Here is a 16,624-nt window from a genome sequence, read left to right as displayed (position 1 = left end):
ATGCTTAAGTGAAACGGAAGGCGAAGCTGCAAGATGGGTCAGAAGCTAACAAGGAACTTTAAAACTTAAAAGCTGGATCCCATCGAGTTTGCTCATTATCCTTGTTTTTCTTTCCCTCTCTCTGCTTTGACGTCTTTCTTCTTTAATAGTAGCAGTGATGAGTAAGAAAGGGTCATTTCAGTTTATTCCGAGCTAGGCAGATGCTATTTTTATGTAGTATTTCAATTCCGATAACATTCAAACAGCTTTAAGTCATTATTAGCTTTTAATGCACACAAAAAGAGAGAGGCTACTTGGTGGGGAGTGATGGGCAGGAGAAAAGGATAATGCTTAGAGTACATAATAGGCAGGAACTAAGCTTTCTTTTTTTACGGCATGACACCTTGTATATGTGATTTCAGACACCACATTAGTCTGTGCAACAGAGCTCACCAGAATGAAGCATTATGCGCAACAGATGATTTGCCCACTGCAGTGTAAGAAAGGTAGGTTCTTAGGTAGCTCTATGCTTTTTTCCCCTAGGTTTTTTTCCTCCTCTGCTTAATGGTCATTCTCTTGAGGGCCTCCAGAGGCAGTTGAATAGTTCCCTATAATTTTGAAACTTCGGGTTCCTGCCTTACTAGCTTCAGATGTCCTTGCAAGGAGACCTTTATTGCATCCTCCTTCAGTCTAAGTTCAAAATTTTCTGAGTCACATATTGAACTGTGGTACTTCTGATATTTCTAAATGAAATGTCGGTCAATGTTATTAATAAGAACGCCTCCGTATTTCTTGATGGTTGCCAGATTATTTTCAAACGACAAGCTACCAATTCAGATAAGGTGAGCATGATCCTAGCCCCTTCCCTTCCCCTAAATATAGGCATCTTAGGGATCTAGGGAATGTTTCTTTTCCATGGCAGTCCCTGCCTACAGAACACCGAGCCCCCTGAAATTTGGCAGGCCTCTATGTCCTACTCTTCTGTAAAGCTTTAAGACAAGGGTGTCAAACTCAAAGCCTGCGGACCAGATGCGGCCCACGGGGTGCTTCGATCTGGCCGGTGGGGCCAACCTGGAAATAGCAAAGGAATGGCCCATGGTGCCTCTCCCAGGGAAATCAGAAATCGGGAGGGCCACAATAGAGGCTTTAGAGTCACGCAGCCAAAAATCCCAAGTAGGTGGGATTTCTCACTATTTCAGTACCTGTACTGGCGATGCACTTCAAAAGTGGAATTTGATTGGTTTAGCTGCCTGCCATTTATATGTTTAAGGCAGTGGTGAAATCCAATTTTTTTTTTACTACCGGTTTTGTGGGCATGGCTTGATGGGCATGGTAGGGGAAGGATACTGCAAAATCCCCATTCCTGGGGGAAGGATATTGCAAAATCTCCATTCCCTCCCCACTCCTGGGGCCAGCCAGAGATGGTATTTGCCAGTTCTCTGAACTGCTCAAAATTTGCGTTACTGGTTCTCCAGAGCCTGTCAGAACCTGCTGGATTTCACCCCTGGTTTAAGGTGAAAAGGTAAAGGTTTCCCCTGCCCAATTGTGTCCAACTTTGGGAAGTAGTGTTCGTCTCTGTTTCCTAGCCGAGAGAGCCAGCGTTGTCCAAATAAGCTATAGGAATAACACTTAGACATATATAGTGCTTCATCGATGAGCAACTGAATCTACCTGCCTTGTGCTTTCAATTGGGTAAATAACTGGGATTTTTTTGGGGGGGGGCTTTAAAAATAGTTAATTGGGTTTTTTTAGGAGTTTTATTTTTTTTAAGACAGCAATTTAAAGTTAAGGAAGTTTTAAATTTAGCTGCTTTTATCTAAAAATATAAATAAAATAAAATAAAATAATAAAATAAAATATTTGTGCAGCTTTCTGAGATTTGGTGTGTTTCTGTAGTGTTTCACTCTAACTACACAAACACACAAATCTCACAAACCTGTATGTGGCATTTTGTGTGGAAAAAGTGTGAAACTTGGTTTTTGAGCTTTTTGTGGCTGTGTGAGGTTCCTGCTTGTTGCAGGGGTCATTTTGGTGCAAGTACAGCTGCTTTTACATTGTGTGTGAGTCACTTGTGTTGTGTTGTGTTGTGTGTGTGTAAAGTGTAAAAGTCGGTTTTTCAGCTTTTTGTGACTGTGTGAGGTTCCTGCTTGTTGCAAGGACCATTTTGGGTCAAGTGCAGCTGCTTTTACATTATGTGTGAGTCAGTTGTGTTGTGTTGTGTTTTTTGTGTGTAAAGTGTGAAAGTTGGTTTTTGGTACCTCTTATTGTTTTGTGTATTTTGTTTATTATTTTTATTATTTATTATTATTGGCCAAGCACCCACCCAGTCACCTGACCACCAAGCCATGCCTACTGGGTCACCTGACCACCAAGCCACGCCCACCAATTAAGCCATGCCCATAGAACCGGTAGAGAAAATTTTTAGATTTCACCCCTGGTATGCATACATGAGTGCATTTGTTTGTTTGTTTGTTTGTTCATTCATTCATTCATTTCTGTTTTGATCTCTTATTGTATGAATCTGGCTAAGTAATGATGTCCACATTCAACACCTGGACAAACTCAACAGAGAATGCAGAATGTTTTTTGCTTTCAACGTATGGAGATATATGGCTTAGGCATGCTTTTACTAATGGATTGGATCTTAGAGGTTTCCTGAGATTTATTCATTTAAATATTTATATCTCCTTCTTTGCATAAAACATAGTCAAGGCAGCAGGGAAAGAAGGGGGAAAGAGACATTTCTAAGCAACAGTTTTTTTTCCATCACTCAGGGTCAGCCAATTTGCTTTCACAAGAAAAAAAAAATCACATTTATATGATGTGTTCTGTGCTCTTTGTTGTCATAGAAGCTACACACCCATATATTCCTATAGTAACAATGTTTTTTATCAAAAGAATGAAGAGAACAGGTATGCATTTTTTTCTGATAATCCCATTTCCACATAACAGGTAGAAGCTTATTTTTCAGGGATGAAAGAGATTTCCTTAAAATAATTTAGTTATCCAGAGCTTGGTAAAATGTGAAAGTCGAATAGTAGTAAATGGTTAGGGAATGGGTATTCACAAGCAGTCAGTTTAAAATAAATGAATGAAAGGGGGGGGAAATACAATGAAATTAAATGATTTTTCACAGAGAGGATAAGGCACAGTTAATAACTTTATTATAACAGTTTGTGGGAAGAGGAGATTCTTTAGTGTACCTCTTAATTGATTTTATCCTTCTAGTTGTACACTCCAGAGGCAAAAAAACAAGGAATAAAGCCAAGCACTGAAATATATAAAATAATTTATACTATGGCTAAAAGGGATGTTCATTGATTGTCACTGTTCATACTTATTAATCTTCTACGAGTTCTTTTATGTTCCTCTATATCACCGACTTACATTATTTAGCCATATCAATTAATTAAATGCATTGAAAAAAAATTCTCAGCTGGATTGTGCATGTATAAACCCAGAGTCTCCTGCACACAAAATGAACAGCTTTCCCACTATTCTTCATGCCACCGCAACTGTTGCCATAGAATCATTCACTCTGTTTCTATTGGACTTTAGGGGTGATGGAGTTTGCTCCTACCGCTCAATAGAGCAGTGGAAGAAAAGGTACCTTTAGACTCATGCAAACTGAGAAGATCAATAAATTGCCTTGCACATGCTGGAATCATTACTTGCTTAAAAGAAGGAGGTTAAAAAAAGGGCAGGCGGGGAGGAGATCCACAGACCTTCAACATGTTACTTCAGTGAGATCCTTTTATCTTTAGGACTTGGTAAGGGCAATGACCATGCTGCCTGCCCCTTACCACAAGATCAGTGAATTCCCCACTGTGATATGCAGTGACATTCAGATGAAAGAGATATCAAAAAGTCGACAAGGGAGAAGAGAGGAGAAATTAACGGAATTGGTTTTTACAAAAAATATTTAAATAATGATCTGAGCCACATGCCTTGTTCCCTTTCTTCTTTCTTCTTATCCATAGTCTATTGGCATATCATATATATATATATTTTCCTGATCAGCCACTGTTAGTGTAACGTCAATTACATTGTTACGGTTGGTTGCACAGTCAGCCAGATGTTTAAATTGGATATGGCATTTTTAACCCACCTCTCGAGTCCTTCCCAATAGTAGTGGGTTTCAAAACCCGTCGCTACCGGTTCGCTTGTGGGCGCATCCTTGCGCGCTTGCACAATGCTTCTCTGCATGCACAGAAGCATCTACGTGGGTAGGCGAAGCCTCCCGCCGCTGCCGCTACCAGTTCGCCCGATCCAGGGTGAACCAGTAGCAACCCACCAGTGCTTCCCATGGATCTGTAATAGACAGATGTTGTTTTTTAGATAGGGGAGCGCGAATAGAAGAGGTGGGATGCTGTAGTCCGTTCAGCATTTTATTTCCATCTGCTATCAGGAGCAAGAGAAGAGGCAGGCCGGAGCTCTCTTTTTAAAGAGCCCCAGCAGTCTTGCCGGCCACTGACAGTGGTTTATTTTTCCCGCCGCTAGATTAGCCAATCAGCGGTGGGCATGCAAATGAGTGCTCCGTATGTCCCTACGTAACATTGTTGTTTGATGGTATTAAAGGAATCCCTGCAAGATGTAATCCGTTCCAAGTAAAACTGCATTCTGCAATTGGCTAATGGTGATGATGTCGATTATTATTTCCAAATCATAAGAAGAAAGAATGTTCTGTTCTTTGAGACAAGGTTATGCTCATTTCCTTATCAAATGATTTGGGCATTCACAGGGAATGCTTGAAGTGAATTCTAAACCTTGTGATACCCGACGTATAACTAAAATATTGCCTGAATCTGCACGCCAATTGCTTTCTTCATTGTGTGCATGCTATAGTAAACATAGCCTGGTTTGTCTTCCAGGACTGACCCTCCTAGTTTCCATCATCAGTTGTGTGAAAGCAGAAATGAGTCCATCATTTGATAGATTGAGAATTGCCTCTTACCGTGTTTCCCCAAAAATAAGACCCTGTCTTATATTTTTTTGAACCCTGAAATAAGCGCTTGGGCTTATTATCAAGGGATGTCTTATTTTGGGGAAAACAGGGTTGGAAGAGAAACTTTAGGGCTATCATTTGTAAGCTGAAAAAAGTAGTGACATTAGTTCGAAAATAAGTATAGAAAACTCTAAACCTAGCGGCCATATGGATTTGGATTATAGGGACTCAACTATAACAGAATAACAGAACAGAGTTGGAAGTGACCTTGCAGTTCTTTAGAGATTGTAGTTTCTTCCTCAACCCCCAAAACTTTAACCTTAAACTGTCTACTGTTGACCTCACCCCATTCCTAAGAGGTCTGTAAGGGGCGTGCATGTGCACGAGTGTGCCTACCATCCCTGTCCTTATATTCCTTTTTACTTACTCTTTTCATGTATTCAAATTATGTTTATACTTTTACCTGTTATCTTATATATGCTTGACAAATAAACTTATGATTATGATTAATAGATTACCCCCCTCTTCTTTATAGTTAGCTCTGAGTGGGATGTCAAATGTGGTGGAGAATTGTATCTTGACAATGGTCAAAGTTCTCAACTTTATGTGTAAATGGTGAGGAAGAATCATCTTGGCATTTGTCTCAAGGAAGGTGGCACATTCTTGGGTGATACTGTGCAAAAAACAGTCTTCCAGAGTTCACATCATCTACTCTTTTCTGAGAATAAAGCTATAGGGGAAAAAAGCATTACACATTCAGTATTTTCCAGGGTTCATATAATGACTGACTTTTAAAAATTTGGTTAAATGTATAGCAGCTGTGAATGAGGCATGCTTGTAAGCACTTCTGCATTGTATTCATGGTACAGAATAAGCCTGGACTTCACTCAGATTAGTGTAAATTTTCTTTTAATTTCCCAGCTTTGTTTTCTGTAACTGAATGCTCTCAGAAATAGGAGTGTATCATGACACAATGCCATGCCCTGAATAAAAATGACCATGTCCCCTGGGTAATCCTAATTTTTAACCGACTTTCCATTATATTTTAATGTGTATTGTATTAGATATTGAATGTTTCTGCCTACCGTGTATGGGTTCTTCATTTTGCATTTTATTAGTTTTTATTGTGTATGTTTTTATTTGAACTGTGTTTTTAGTGTGCCTTATTTTAAACTGCCTGGAGAATTACAGTTATTATGAATCTTAATTTTTTAATAAATAAATAGTAATTTTTCCACGGATAGGTTGGCCCAGTAAATATGTAAAAGAGACTATGACTTATTCACATTATGCTTATAAATCATGAAGAAGCCTTTTTCCCAAAGTTTGCTTTAAAAAACAAACAAACCAATTTTTGCTTAAATAAGTTGCCAGCCCATATTAAATAACTCGTCATATTCAGTCACAAAATGCTCTGCAAAATACTGAACCAGTGTTACTTTGGAGTAACTTTGGAATAACTTTGGAGTAACTTCAGAGGCATATGAAGAATATGATGAAAATGCTGCTGCCTTTGCCTCATTTGCCTTCATTGATTCTTCCCTGAGCCCCCTTCTGTAGATATCAGATTTCCATTTGTTCTGTTGGGATATTGGAGGAAAAGATTATTTGCAACATATGATTTTCATCTCCTGAATTAATGTGATTCTTTAATTCTCTACCATTTCTTCTACTTCCAGTATGTTCTGCAGACGAAATCTGCTCAAAATCATGTGTTTATTTTTAAAACATGTTTAGAAAATACACGTACTTATATAGCGATTCAATGTGGAAATGGGGGAAAGGATAGGTTTAAAGGATAGGGATGTAGTGGCTCAGTGGCTAAGATGCTGAGCTTGTCGATCAAAAGGTCAGCAGTTCAGCAGTTCGAATCCCTAGTGCCGCGTAACGGAGTGAGCTTCCGTTACTTGTCCCAGCTTCTGCCAACCTAGCAGTTCGAAAGCACATTAAAAACACAAGTAGAAAAATAGGGACCACCTTTGGTGGGAAGGTAACAGCAGCCTGTGCGCCTTTGGCATTTAGTCATGCTGACCACATGACCACACAGCTTTTCGGCTTTGAAAAAGAGATGAGTACCGCCCCCTAGAGTCGGGAACAACTAGCACATATGTGCGAGGGGAACCTTTACCTTTATCTTATAGGTTTATGTGGGGCCAGTTTGCTAAAAGGTTGCAATGATTTACTTCTAATCAAACGGAGAGTGATTGCCTTAGGTACTTAAGCAGTTCAGTCTTAGAACTGGAAAGGGTGCATTTAAGGAGGATAAAAACACCCAAATGTTGAGATTGATATGAGCTGTACCTGAGGTAGGCAGGAAGGAGCTCAGAATCTACTTAATGTCGAAATGAAATGATGCTAACCATGCTTTCTAGCCATAAATAAGAAAGTGACTGCTGGCAATTTAACAAGAAGCCTTAAAGAAGCTTTTTATACCGCAAGCTGTGGCAACTAAGCAATGAAAATATGAGAACATGCAGAAAGCCACACTGAAGTTTCAAGAAAATACTAACAGAGTCAGTAATAACATATAATAATTGAAAGGTCAGTAGTGTAGCTGTACTACATCACTTGAATACTTAATCTGGTATCTACAAACTCACATTCATGCTTTAGCCTCAGCTCCTGAAAGAGCCTATTAATCTTGGAAAGTGAATACCCTCAATAGGAAAAAAAAAACACACACACAATGTATGTAAAAAGTCTGCGCTTCCCAAATAACACTTTCAAGAAGGAATCTTCTAGACTGTTCAGCTAAATTATTCACCGGGAGTAACCATTATTTGGCATTACGCATATCAACCGCTCAGCCATGAGATTGAAATCATGTTTACAATAATTAAAAATATGTACGCGGATTTGTGCTTGAATATCCTATTCTGCCCCAAGATTAAACTGTACATTATAAGGATAGAGTTATTTACCTGTTCCAGCGATTACTGCTGGGTAAACTATGCCCAGGAGATGTGTAGGAGCTACCTACTCTTCTGTATGCTTATAGTTTCGGTGCACATTTAAGAAAATGGTGGGAAAGTCATTACTAATCAGCATCTGCTCTGCATTTATCCAATCCCTGGTTTCAGTCCCTGGTTTATTTCGTTAAAATAATGTATGTAGTACATCAACAGGGAAACTTTTATCTCAGACCTTGGAGAGATAGAGCCTGAAGAAATAAATGCAATGTTCTTAAGTTCATTATGTTTCCTTTTAAACACTTTTCCTTTCATTGATGCATTTGTCTTTTTTAATGCAGCTGTCAGAAACTTTAAAAGAGGGATTCTCTTTGTCAAAGATTATCTAGATCTATTTCAAACAGGCTTCAGGGGACGTGTACAACTTTGGTCATGTTGCCGACGACCTGTGGCAGAGCTGAGGGTGGCATGTCATTCTTTTTTTTTTTTAATTTGATTTATATGCCGCCCTTCTCCGGAGACTCAGGGCGGCTTACAATGCGTTAAGCAATAGCCTTCATACTTTTGGATATTTATACAAAGTCAGCTTATTGCCCCCACAAACTGGGTCCTCATTTAACCTACCTTAGAAAGGATGGAAGGCTGAGTCAACCTTGAGCCTGGTAAGATTCGAACCTGCAGTAATTGCAGGCAGCTGTGTTAATAACAGGGTGCTTTAAACCACTGTAGTACCAAGGCTCTTTTACTCCCAAAGGTGCTTTTTCAAGAGGCAACTGGACTTTCTGGTTTTTCTTTGAAGACATTTCACTTCTCATCTAAGAAACTTCTTCTGCTTCTTGGGTGAGAAGTGAAATGTCTTTAAAGAAAAACAAAGAAAGTCCAATTCCCTCTTGATAAAGCACCTTTGGGACAACCATGACCTGGATGACTGAGAATCTCCATAGATATTCCTTTACTCATTTCTCTTAGCAATTTTCTGTATCTACAGCCATGGCGTCCTTTTAGGGATGAGAGGCACAGTTTAAGGTGGGTTTCCTACTTCTTCTGTAGTCAGTTCCAGTTGTTCTATGGACATAGTACCATGGTCAGTTTCAGGAGGGGAGATGCTGTATCTCCAGCCCTTTGTCAGGGTTCCAAGAAATACCCCCCGATGAAATCAAACTCCGAGGCTTGAATTCCTCAGAGCTAATTTTTATTAAAGATGTCATATTGTCACATCTGGAAAAACCCGAATCTGAGGTTTTCCTCACCCAAAAGAAAGTTCAAGTCCTTGCCCATCACCTACATGTCCATCACACACACCAATCAGGTACCTTCCGGAACAGAAGATACCTCCCCAGCTATCTTCTCAGCACAACTTCAGGGCAACTCGACCTTGACTCTCTGGAAAGAATGTTATTTTGAGTATATATCATCTTCACTCCATACAATCCCCCCTCCCATTTTCCCACAGTAGAATTTGTGGCAGACCTGAAGGCTCAAAGGTAAAAGATGGCTTCCAGGTCTGACACACTTCACTAATGGAGTATCATTCAATGCTCTCCCCCTTCTGTTGAACATCTACATGAATCCACTATGTAAGGTCATCCATTTTGGATCTGGTATCTGGTATCATCTTGACCTGGGCTGTTCAGATAATGCTGTCAATATCTTGACTTAGTGTCTGGAGGAGGTTTAGGTCTGTATAGGGAGGATCATACTGAAGCTCCCTTCTGATAAGACTGAGTAGTTATGCTTATCTGGGACTCCGGGACTTTTCTAAGGAATTTTCAACTTGGTCTTGGATGGGGTTGCATTTTCCCATTCAAGCTAGTGCACAATCTTCCTGGATTTACACCTCCTGGTCAAGGAGCAGGTGGCAGCTGTTGCCAAGAGGGCCATTGAACACACCCATTTTGTGTGCCAGTGACATCCTTCCCTACAGTGCAAAGATCTTCAATTTGCCACTTCACCCCCTAGTCACCTCCCAATTGAATTACTGCTGGGGATTCTATGGGGCTCCCTGATAGCTTCCTATTTCTTGGAAGCTACAGCTGGTCCAGAATGAAAATCCCTGCTTCATGAATGGGTAAAATTCAAGGTACTGGATATCACCTATAAAACTCTAGTCTACATGATATAGACCATGGCTATTTGAGGAACCATCAACCCCCAACAGTTTCTGCATATCCTTTCAGATTGAGTGGAGTGGGAGTGTTCCAGGTTCCCTCCAACAATATTATCTAATGCAGGGGTTTCTAACCTTGGCAACTTTAAGACTTTGCTGGCTGAGGAATTCTGGGAATTGAAGTCCACAAGTCTTAAAGTTGCCAAGGTGGGAGACCCCTGATCTAATGTGACCTAGGCAGCATGCGTTCTTTGTTGTGATGTTTGCCCTTTGGAGCAGCATCACCTTCCCAGAGATATTTATGGGATGAGGAGTTGTGAAGGCTATGAAAGTTGTGATTAGATGGAATTGATGAGGATCTTCAGCTTAAATAAACAAAGAAAAACAAATATGAAGAATTAAAGCAACAAACACAGGTAACAGCACTGAGCTGAGCTTGGCTGGTCTCAGAAAGGTTTAGAGCTGGTTAGAATTTGAATGGAAAACATTTCGGAAATCCCAGGGCAAGGACAAGTAGAGTGGCACATCATCATTATCCTGGAAAGATGGGTCAAAGAGGCCATCTGTCTTAAAATTGAACAGCCCTCTCTCAACAGAGGGGGAGAGATACACCACCACCTATCTCCTCTTTGCAACATAGTCCTTTCAGCAGTTCCAAGATGGTTCCATGCCCATTTGCACTATTTAGGTGACTCTGAAGGCACAGGTAAACCTCCAGGTGGCCTCAACGACTCTTAGAAAGAGTGCTAACGGCCAGATGACTGCAAGGAATATAAATCCTTCCATTCTCCACCATCAAGTCAGAACTGAAGAAGCTTCTTGGATGAGAAGTGAAGCGTCTTCAAGGAAAACAAAGAAAGTTATGTTGCCTCTTGAAAAAGCACCTTTGGGACATCCTGGAAGAAGGTGATAGCAAATATTAAATATTGTTTGATTGCAATTCACATTCAAATTTACTAAATGCAGGTAGTTTTCAACTTACGGCCACAACTGAGCCCCAAATTTATGTTGTTAAGTGTTGTGGCCCGTACGCGGCTTGTGCGGCTGGTGGCTGATTCGGACAGCGAGGAGGCTGGTGTGGTGCTGCACCAGCAGCCTGTGCAACTGGCACTCGAGTCGGACAATGAGGCTGGAGAAGATGTGGTGCCAGAGGTGGGGATTCAGCCAGAGGCAGGGATTCAGTTTCTTTCTTTCTTTCTTTCTTTCTTTCTTTCTTTCTTTCTTTCTTTCTTTCTTTCTTTCTTTCTTTCTTTCTTTCTATATATATTGGTTTGATTTATATGCCGCCCTTCTCCGTAAACTCAGGGCGGCTTACAATGTGTTAAGCAATAGCCTTCATACTTTTGTATATACCTGCTTAGTAGGGCTTTCGCACCACCCCCCCAAGCGGTGTTCTTTTTTATACAAAGTCAGTTTATTGCCCCCACAATCCGGGTCCTCATTTTACCTACCTCGGAAGGATGGAAGGCTGAGTCAACCTTGAGCCTGGTGAGATTTGAACTTGCAGTAATTGCAGGCAGCTGGCAGCTAAGTGCTACTTAACAGCACTTTAGTCCGCTGCGCCACCAAGGCTTCTTCAGCTCCAGAAGCTCCCTTAAGTGAAGAGGATGAAGAGGAGGAGCCTCTTCTCAATGCACGGACATGCAGAACTGCCAAGAGGCAGAAGTGGCTCCTCAGGAGGAGGTCTCCTCGAGAGTAAGGCTTGGGGCTAATTGGCCACTCCCTTAGCCTATTTAAGGAGGAATGCCGACTGAAGCAATTTGCAGGGAACAACTTAGTTCATTCTCCTTCGTGCCTTGATCTTAGTTCTTTGCAAATTGCTTCTGGGCTTTTTGCCAACCATAGTAAGATTAAGATTATTTATTCTTTGGATTCTTGTAGGCTGTTAAGAAAGTTAATTAACAGCCTTTGTTTGGAAAAAAAACTTATTTAATTTAGTAAACTAAGGTTTGTACAAACTTTGTGTGTGCTGCGTTCTTTGGGGTCCGTAGCAGAACATTAAGCGAGAAATTTCTTACATGTGTTTTACCCCATTTTATGACTTCTCTTGCCACAGTTGTTAAGTGAATCACTGCAGTTGTTACATTGGTAACATACAGTAGTTGTTAAGTGAAACTGGTTTATCCATTGACTTTGCTTGTCCGAAGGTCGCAAGAGGGGATCAGATGACTCCTGAACCCGGCAACTGTTCATAAATATGAGTCAGTTGTCAAGCATCCAAATGGACCATAGAGATGCTGCAACGGTCATAAGCGTGAAAAATGGTCATAAGTCACTGTTTTCAGTACCATTGTAACTTTGAACAGCCACTAAATGACCTATTGTAAGTCGAGGACTACTTGTAGTAGTGAATTTCATCACATTTTATGCTTTCATTTGTTCAATCCATTTGTATATACAGCATACTGTCTGATAAAGAACGCTAATGAATTCTTGTCAATGGCTTGCTCCAAATTCACTAAGAAAATGTTTCATATAGTATGTGCACAATATAGTGCAAGCAGCACAATAGAACAAAATCACCCGCATATGCCATGGTGGCTTTGGGGATGGTGAAAGAAAGATGAGAGTAATTTTTAGGAATGGTATTCAAGTCTACAAAATAAATTCGATAATTCTAGGCAAAGTAATTGAAAACTTCAGCTCTGTCTTCAGCTTTGCTTCCATCTGGGCATGTATATATTCCCCAATTAATTCCTTGCCAGAATGGATTTTATACTTACATTCACACTTTCATCACACAGATGGGAGCTTGATGGAGTAGAACAGTGATGAGTCAAAGGTCACTGGAGTCAGAAGCAGAGCAGAAATTTCTAAATTTCTCTTCAATCAGTAATATTATTCCCTAAATAATTATTGAACAATTCTGACTAAAAATCCTAATACAGAATTATCTTTCCTCCCTCACCTTCTTTCTTTCTTTTTCTTTCTTCTTTCTTTCTTTCTTTCTTTCTTTTTCTTCCTTCCTTCCTTCCTTCCTTTCTTCCCTCCCTCTTTCTTCCTTCCTTCCTTCCTTTGTACCTTCCTTCGTTCCTTCATTCCTTCCTTTGTTCCTTCTTTCCTTCCTTCCTTTCTTCCTCCCTCCCTCCCTCTCTCCCTCCCTTCCTCCCTTCTTTCCTTCCTTCCCTCCCTCCCTCCAGCCTTACCTCCCTCTTTCTTTCTTTCTTTCTTTCTTTCTCTTTCTTTCTTTCTTTCTATCTTTCTTTCTTTCTTTCTTTCTTTCTTTCTTTCTTCCTTCCTTCCTTCCTTCCTTCCTGCCTTCCTTCCTTCCTTCCTTTGTACCTACCTACCTTCCTTCCTTCCTTCCTTCCTTCCTTCCTTCCTTCCTTCCTTCCCTTCCCTTCCCTTCCTCCCTCTTCTTTCTTTCTTTCTTTCTTTCTTTCTTTCTTTCTTTCTTTCTTTCTTTCTTTCCTTCCTTCCTTCCTTCCTTCCTTCCTTCCTTCCTTCTTTCTTTCTTTCTTTCTTTCTTTCTTTCTTTTTCTTTCTTTTTTTCTTTCTTTCTTTGGATTTTTTTTAAAAATTGTGCCCTATATATTTTACTATGCTCTTTTTAAAACAATATGTGAACATGTCGGCTTCATTTATACATTGATATGAATCAGATTAAAATCTTTGCTCTTTTCATAATATTGAACCTGATGGAAGAATGTATTTTATGACTGCGTGGTTTGCTTGACTACTAGTTGAATGTGCAGCACAGAAAGTTGTGTTATGTTGTGCAAAAAGAGTAACTTCAAAATAACTGTAATATTTATAGCAGCACAAGCAGTGTATAATAATGGTTTTTTGGCAATATGCATTCTATCCAGCATGGCATAGGACCCGGGTACCTTCGAGACCAACTTCTGCCACCAATAGCCTCCCACCGGCCAGTTCGCTCCCACAGAGAGGGTCTCCTCAGGGTGCCATCAGCCAAGTTATGTCGGCTGGTGACACCCTTCTCTGTGGGAGCCCCTGCTGGAATGAACTGACCCCGGAAATTAATAAGATCTCCGACCTCTGTGTATTTCGCTGTGCCCTCAAGACCCTGCTGTTCCGCCAGGCCGGGCTATCAATGTAATGATTTTTAAATTGGGTGTTTTAAATTTTTTGGGTTTTAAATCTGAGCCGAAATTATTTAATAATTTTAATTATTTTTAACTGATGTCTGTTTTTGTGCTTTTAATAGGCTGTACACTGCCCTGAGTCCTTCGGGAAAAGGGTGGTATAGAAATAAAATTTTTATTTATTTATTTATTTATTTATTTATTTATTTATTTATTTATTTATTTATTTATTTATTTATTTATTTATTTATTTATGCTCTTAGAAATTAAGTCCTAGAAAGGTAGGAGGTAGAAGTTACATGAAAACAGGAAAATTTAAAATTTGCATCTGAAGTACATTATTTATTAAACAATTTAAATATAATTTGCCAAATTTACACCCATAACTGAGCGTTCACACATGAACACACAGAGTTGAATTGTTTAAAGGATGACAACTACAATTTTCAGTGCTTTTATTTAGCTTTTTTCTTGTAGATTTGTATTATTTTACAAACTGACTTTACCTGCCCAAAATTTTTCAGCTGTAGAGAAAGCTGAGATAAAAACTGAATAAATATTATACAATATATCTATTAAAAACCTTCCCAAATACACAAAAAGTGAAATGAAATTGACAAGCATTAGGTTCATGATGCTGTTTTAAACCTTTGGGAAAACGCATGTACATTTGTGCAATTAATTTTACCAGTCCCTAATAACGTGTTTTTGGTCTTTCTGAAAAATCAATGTTAGACTATAATACTTTCTTATCAAGGCTATAGAGATTTCTGAAACTGTTTGAAAACCAACTTCTTATATTTTAATGAGTTTCTGATCGTTCATAGTTTTATTGGAAAATATTAACATTCATCTCAATGGGACCTCATTGCTATCAATGTAATAATAGCTCTACTTTAACATCTGAGTAATAAAGTTCCCCCAGGGGATAGTTAAAAAAAAATTAACATGATGGCATGCTTGCAATCAAAGTTCTGCCTCTTTTTTTACATACACCAGGGGCAGAGGTGGTATTCAGCCAGTTCGGATCGGTTCACCCGAACCAGTAGTGGTAATCGCAGGTAGTGGAAATTGTGGCCTGCCCACGCACCCCAGGTCTATGTCATCCTATTTAGGCATGTTTTTGAGGCTGGGCCAGTTGTGGGTTCCTCCCGGTTCAATCCAGTTCGGCCGAGCCAGTAGCGGTGACGATATGACGTCACCGAACCAGTTCTCTTTGTTTGGGAGCTGGGCCCTCCTGCCCCCCCTGCATTATTCTTACCTTTTATTTGGCCCCGCCCCCCAATCTATTCGCTGCCTCCCGAGTCCCAGCTGATCGGCTAGAAGGAAAAAAACTGTTTAAACTCTTGCCGCCCTATAGCTGATCAGTGTTAAAAAGTAGTGTGGTGGTAGACCAGTGCGCTCAAAAAACAAATGGGTAGACTGGAATGCTCCAAGAACAAATGGGTAGACTGGTACAGCTCTGCAAGTAATTAAAAGCCTGGTAGACCAGTACCTCTGCTAAATCCTAAAGAATTGTCACATGACCATCAAACCATGCCCACAAAATTAGCCATGCCCACAGAACCAGTAGTAAAAAAATTTAGAACCCAAGCCTGGGCTGGGCACATGCACAGAAAGCACGTGTACCAACAAAGCACATGCACGCACATTTGCGAACCGGTAGGAAAAGTAAGTGAATACCACACCTGACCAGGAAGCAGGTAGAAAGGGGGCAGCTTCAGTTGCCTGTTGATACCCCACTGCATTTTCACATGGACATCTCTTGATACTGAAAAATTAGAACCTGTCCATATCAAACAGCACTACTGATAGTCAATCAATCAATCGATCAATTAATCAGATATTTATTAGGGTCATAGACCAATAAACGAAGGACAGAATACTTGATAGTCAATATTTAGCAGAAACCTGATTTACAGAAAACAAGTTGTTTTTAGGCATCAGATACTCTACCGGTTTATTTCGTATTGTCATTCCAAAATAATAATAAGATTGAAACATTGCTTCTCTGCGTTAATCACCTGTAGGCAACCTGCAGTAATGATGACAGGATATATTGCTACCAGATCTTCTGTCTCCTACTGCTGCATTCAGTTTATGAAATGCCCTTTTGGAACTAAATCCTGCAGTGTTCATAAAGCTCTGTTATGGCTTTAGGCAGCAATCATGCTAGCAGATCAAAGAGGAGCATTGTGATAATGTACCTGCAGTGGAGATAATTTTCAGTTACAGATAATACTCTTTCTATCTCAAACTCCCCAAATCTCAATGCGCTTCGTGAATCTGTGCATGCTCTCCTTTTTTCTCTCCCCACCCCTTTCTATTTTTTGTATTGTGTAGAATTTAATAACCTTCCATTCAGAAGCATTATAAAGGTACTGGACCATGTTCATGTAGGTCAGATCTTTATATTTGCAGAGTAAATACTCTGGAACAATTACTTGTTTTGATTTGACAAGTAACTCATCTTATGCTTTGTTTCTTCTGCATAAATATATACATAATGTAAATGTACATTCTCTTATACATAATTGGTCATACATATACATATTTTTCTTAAAGAAAGCATAGAAATAAGGCATTTTAATTTACATTCAGGGTTGCTCTTCTATCCTTTCTTTTCCCTCATTTCACA

This window comes from Pantherophis guttatus, chromosome 6 (genome assembly GCF_059756535.1).
Source record: "Pantherophis guttatus breed Tessera chromosome 6, ASM5975653v1, whole genome shotgun sequence".
NCBI classification, from domain to species: Eukaryota; Metazoa; Chordata; class Lepidosauria; order Squamata; family Colubridae; genus Pantherophis; species Pantherophis guttatus.
Note: the sequence above shows the minus strand (reverse complement) of the source record.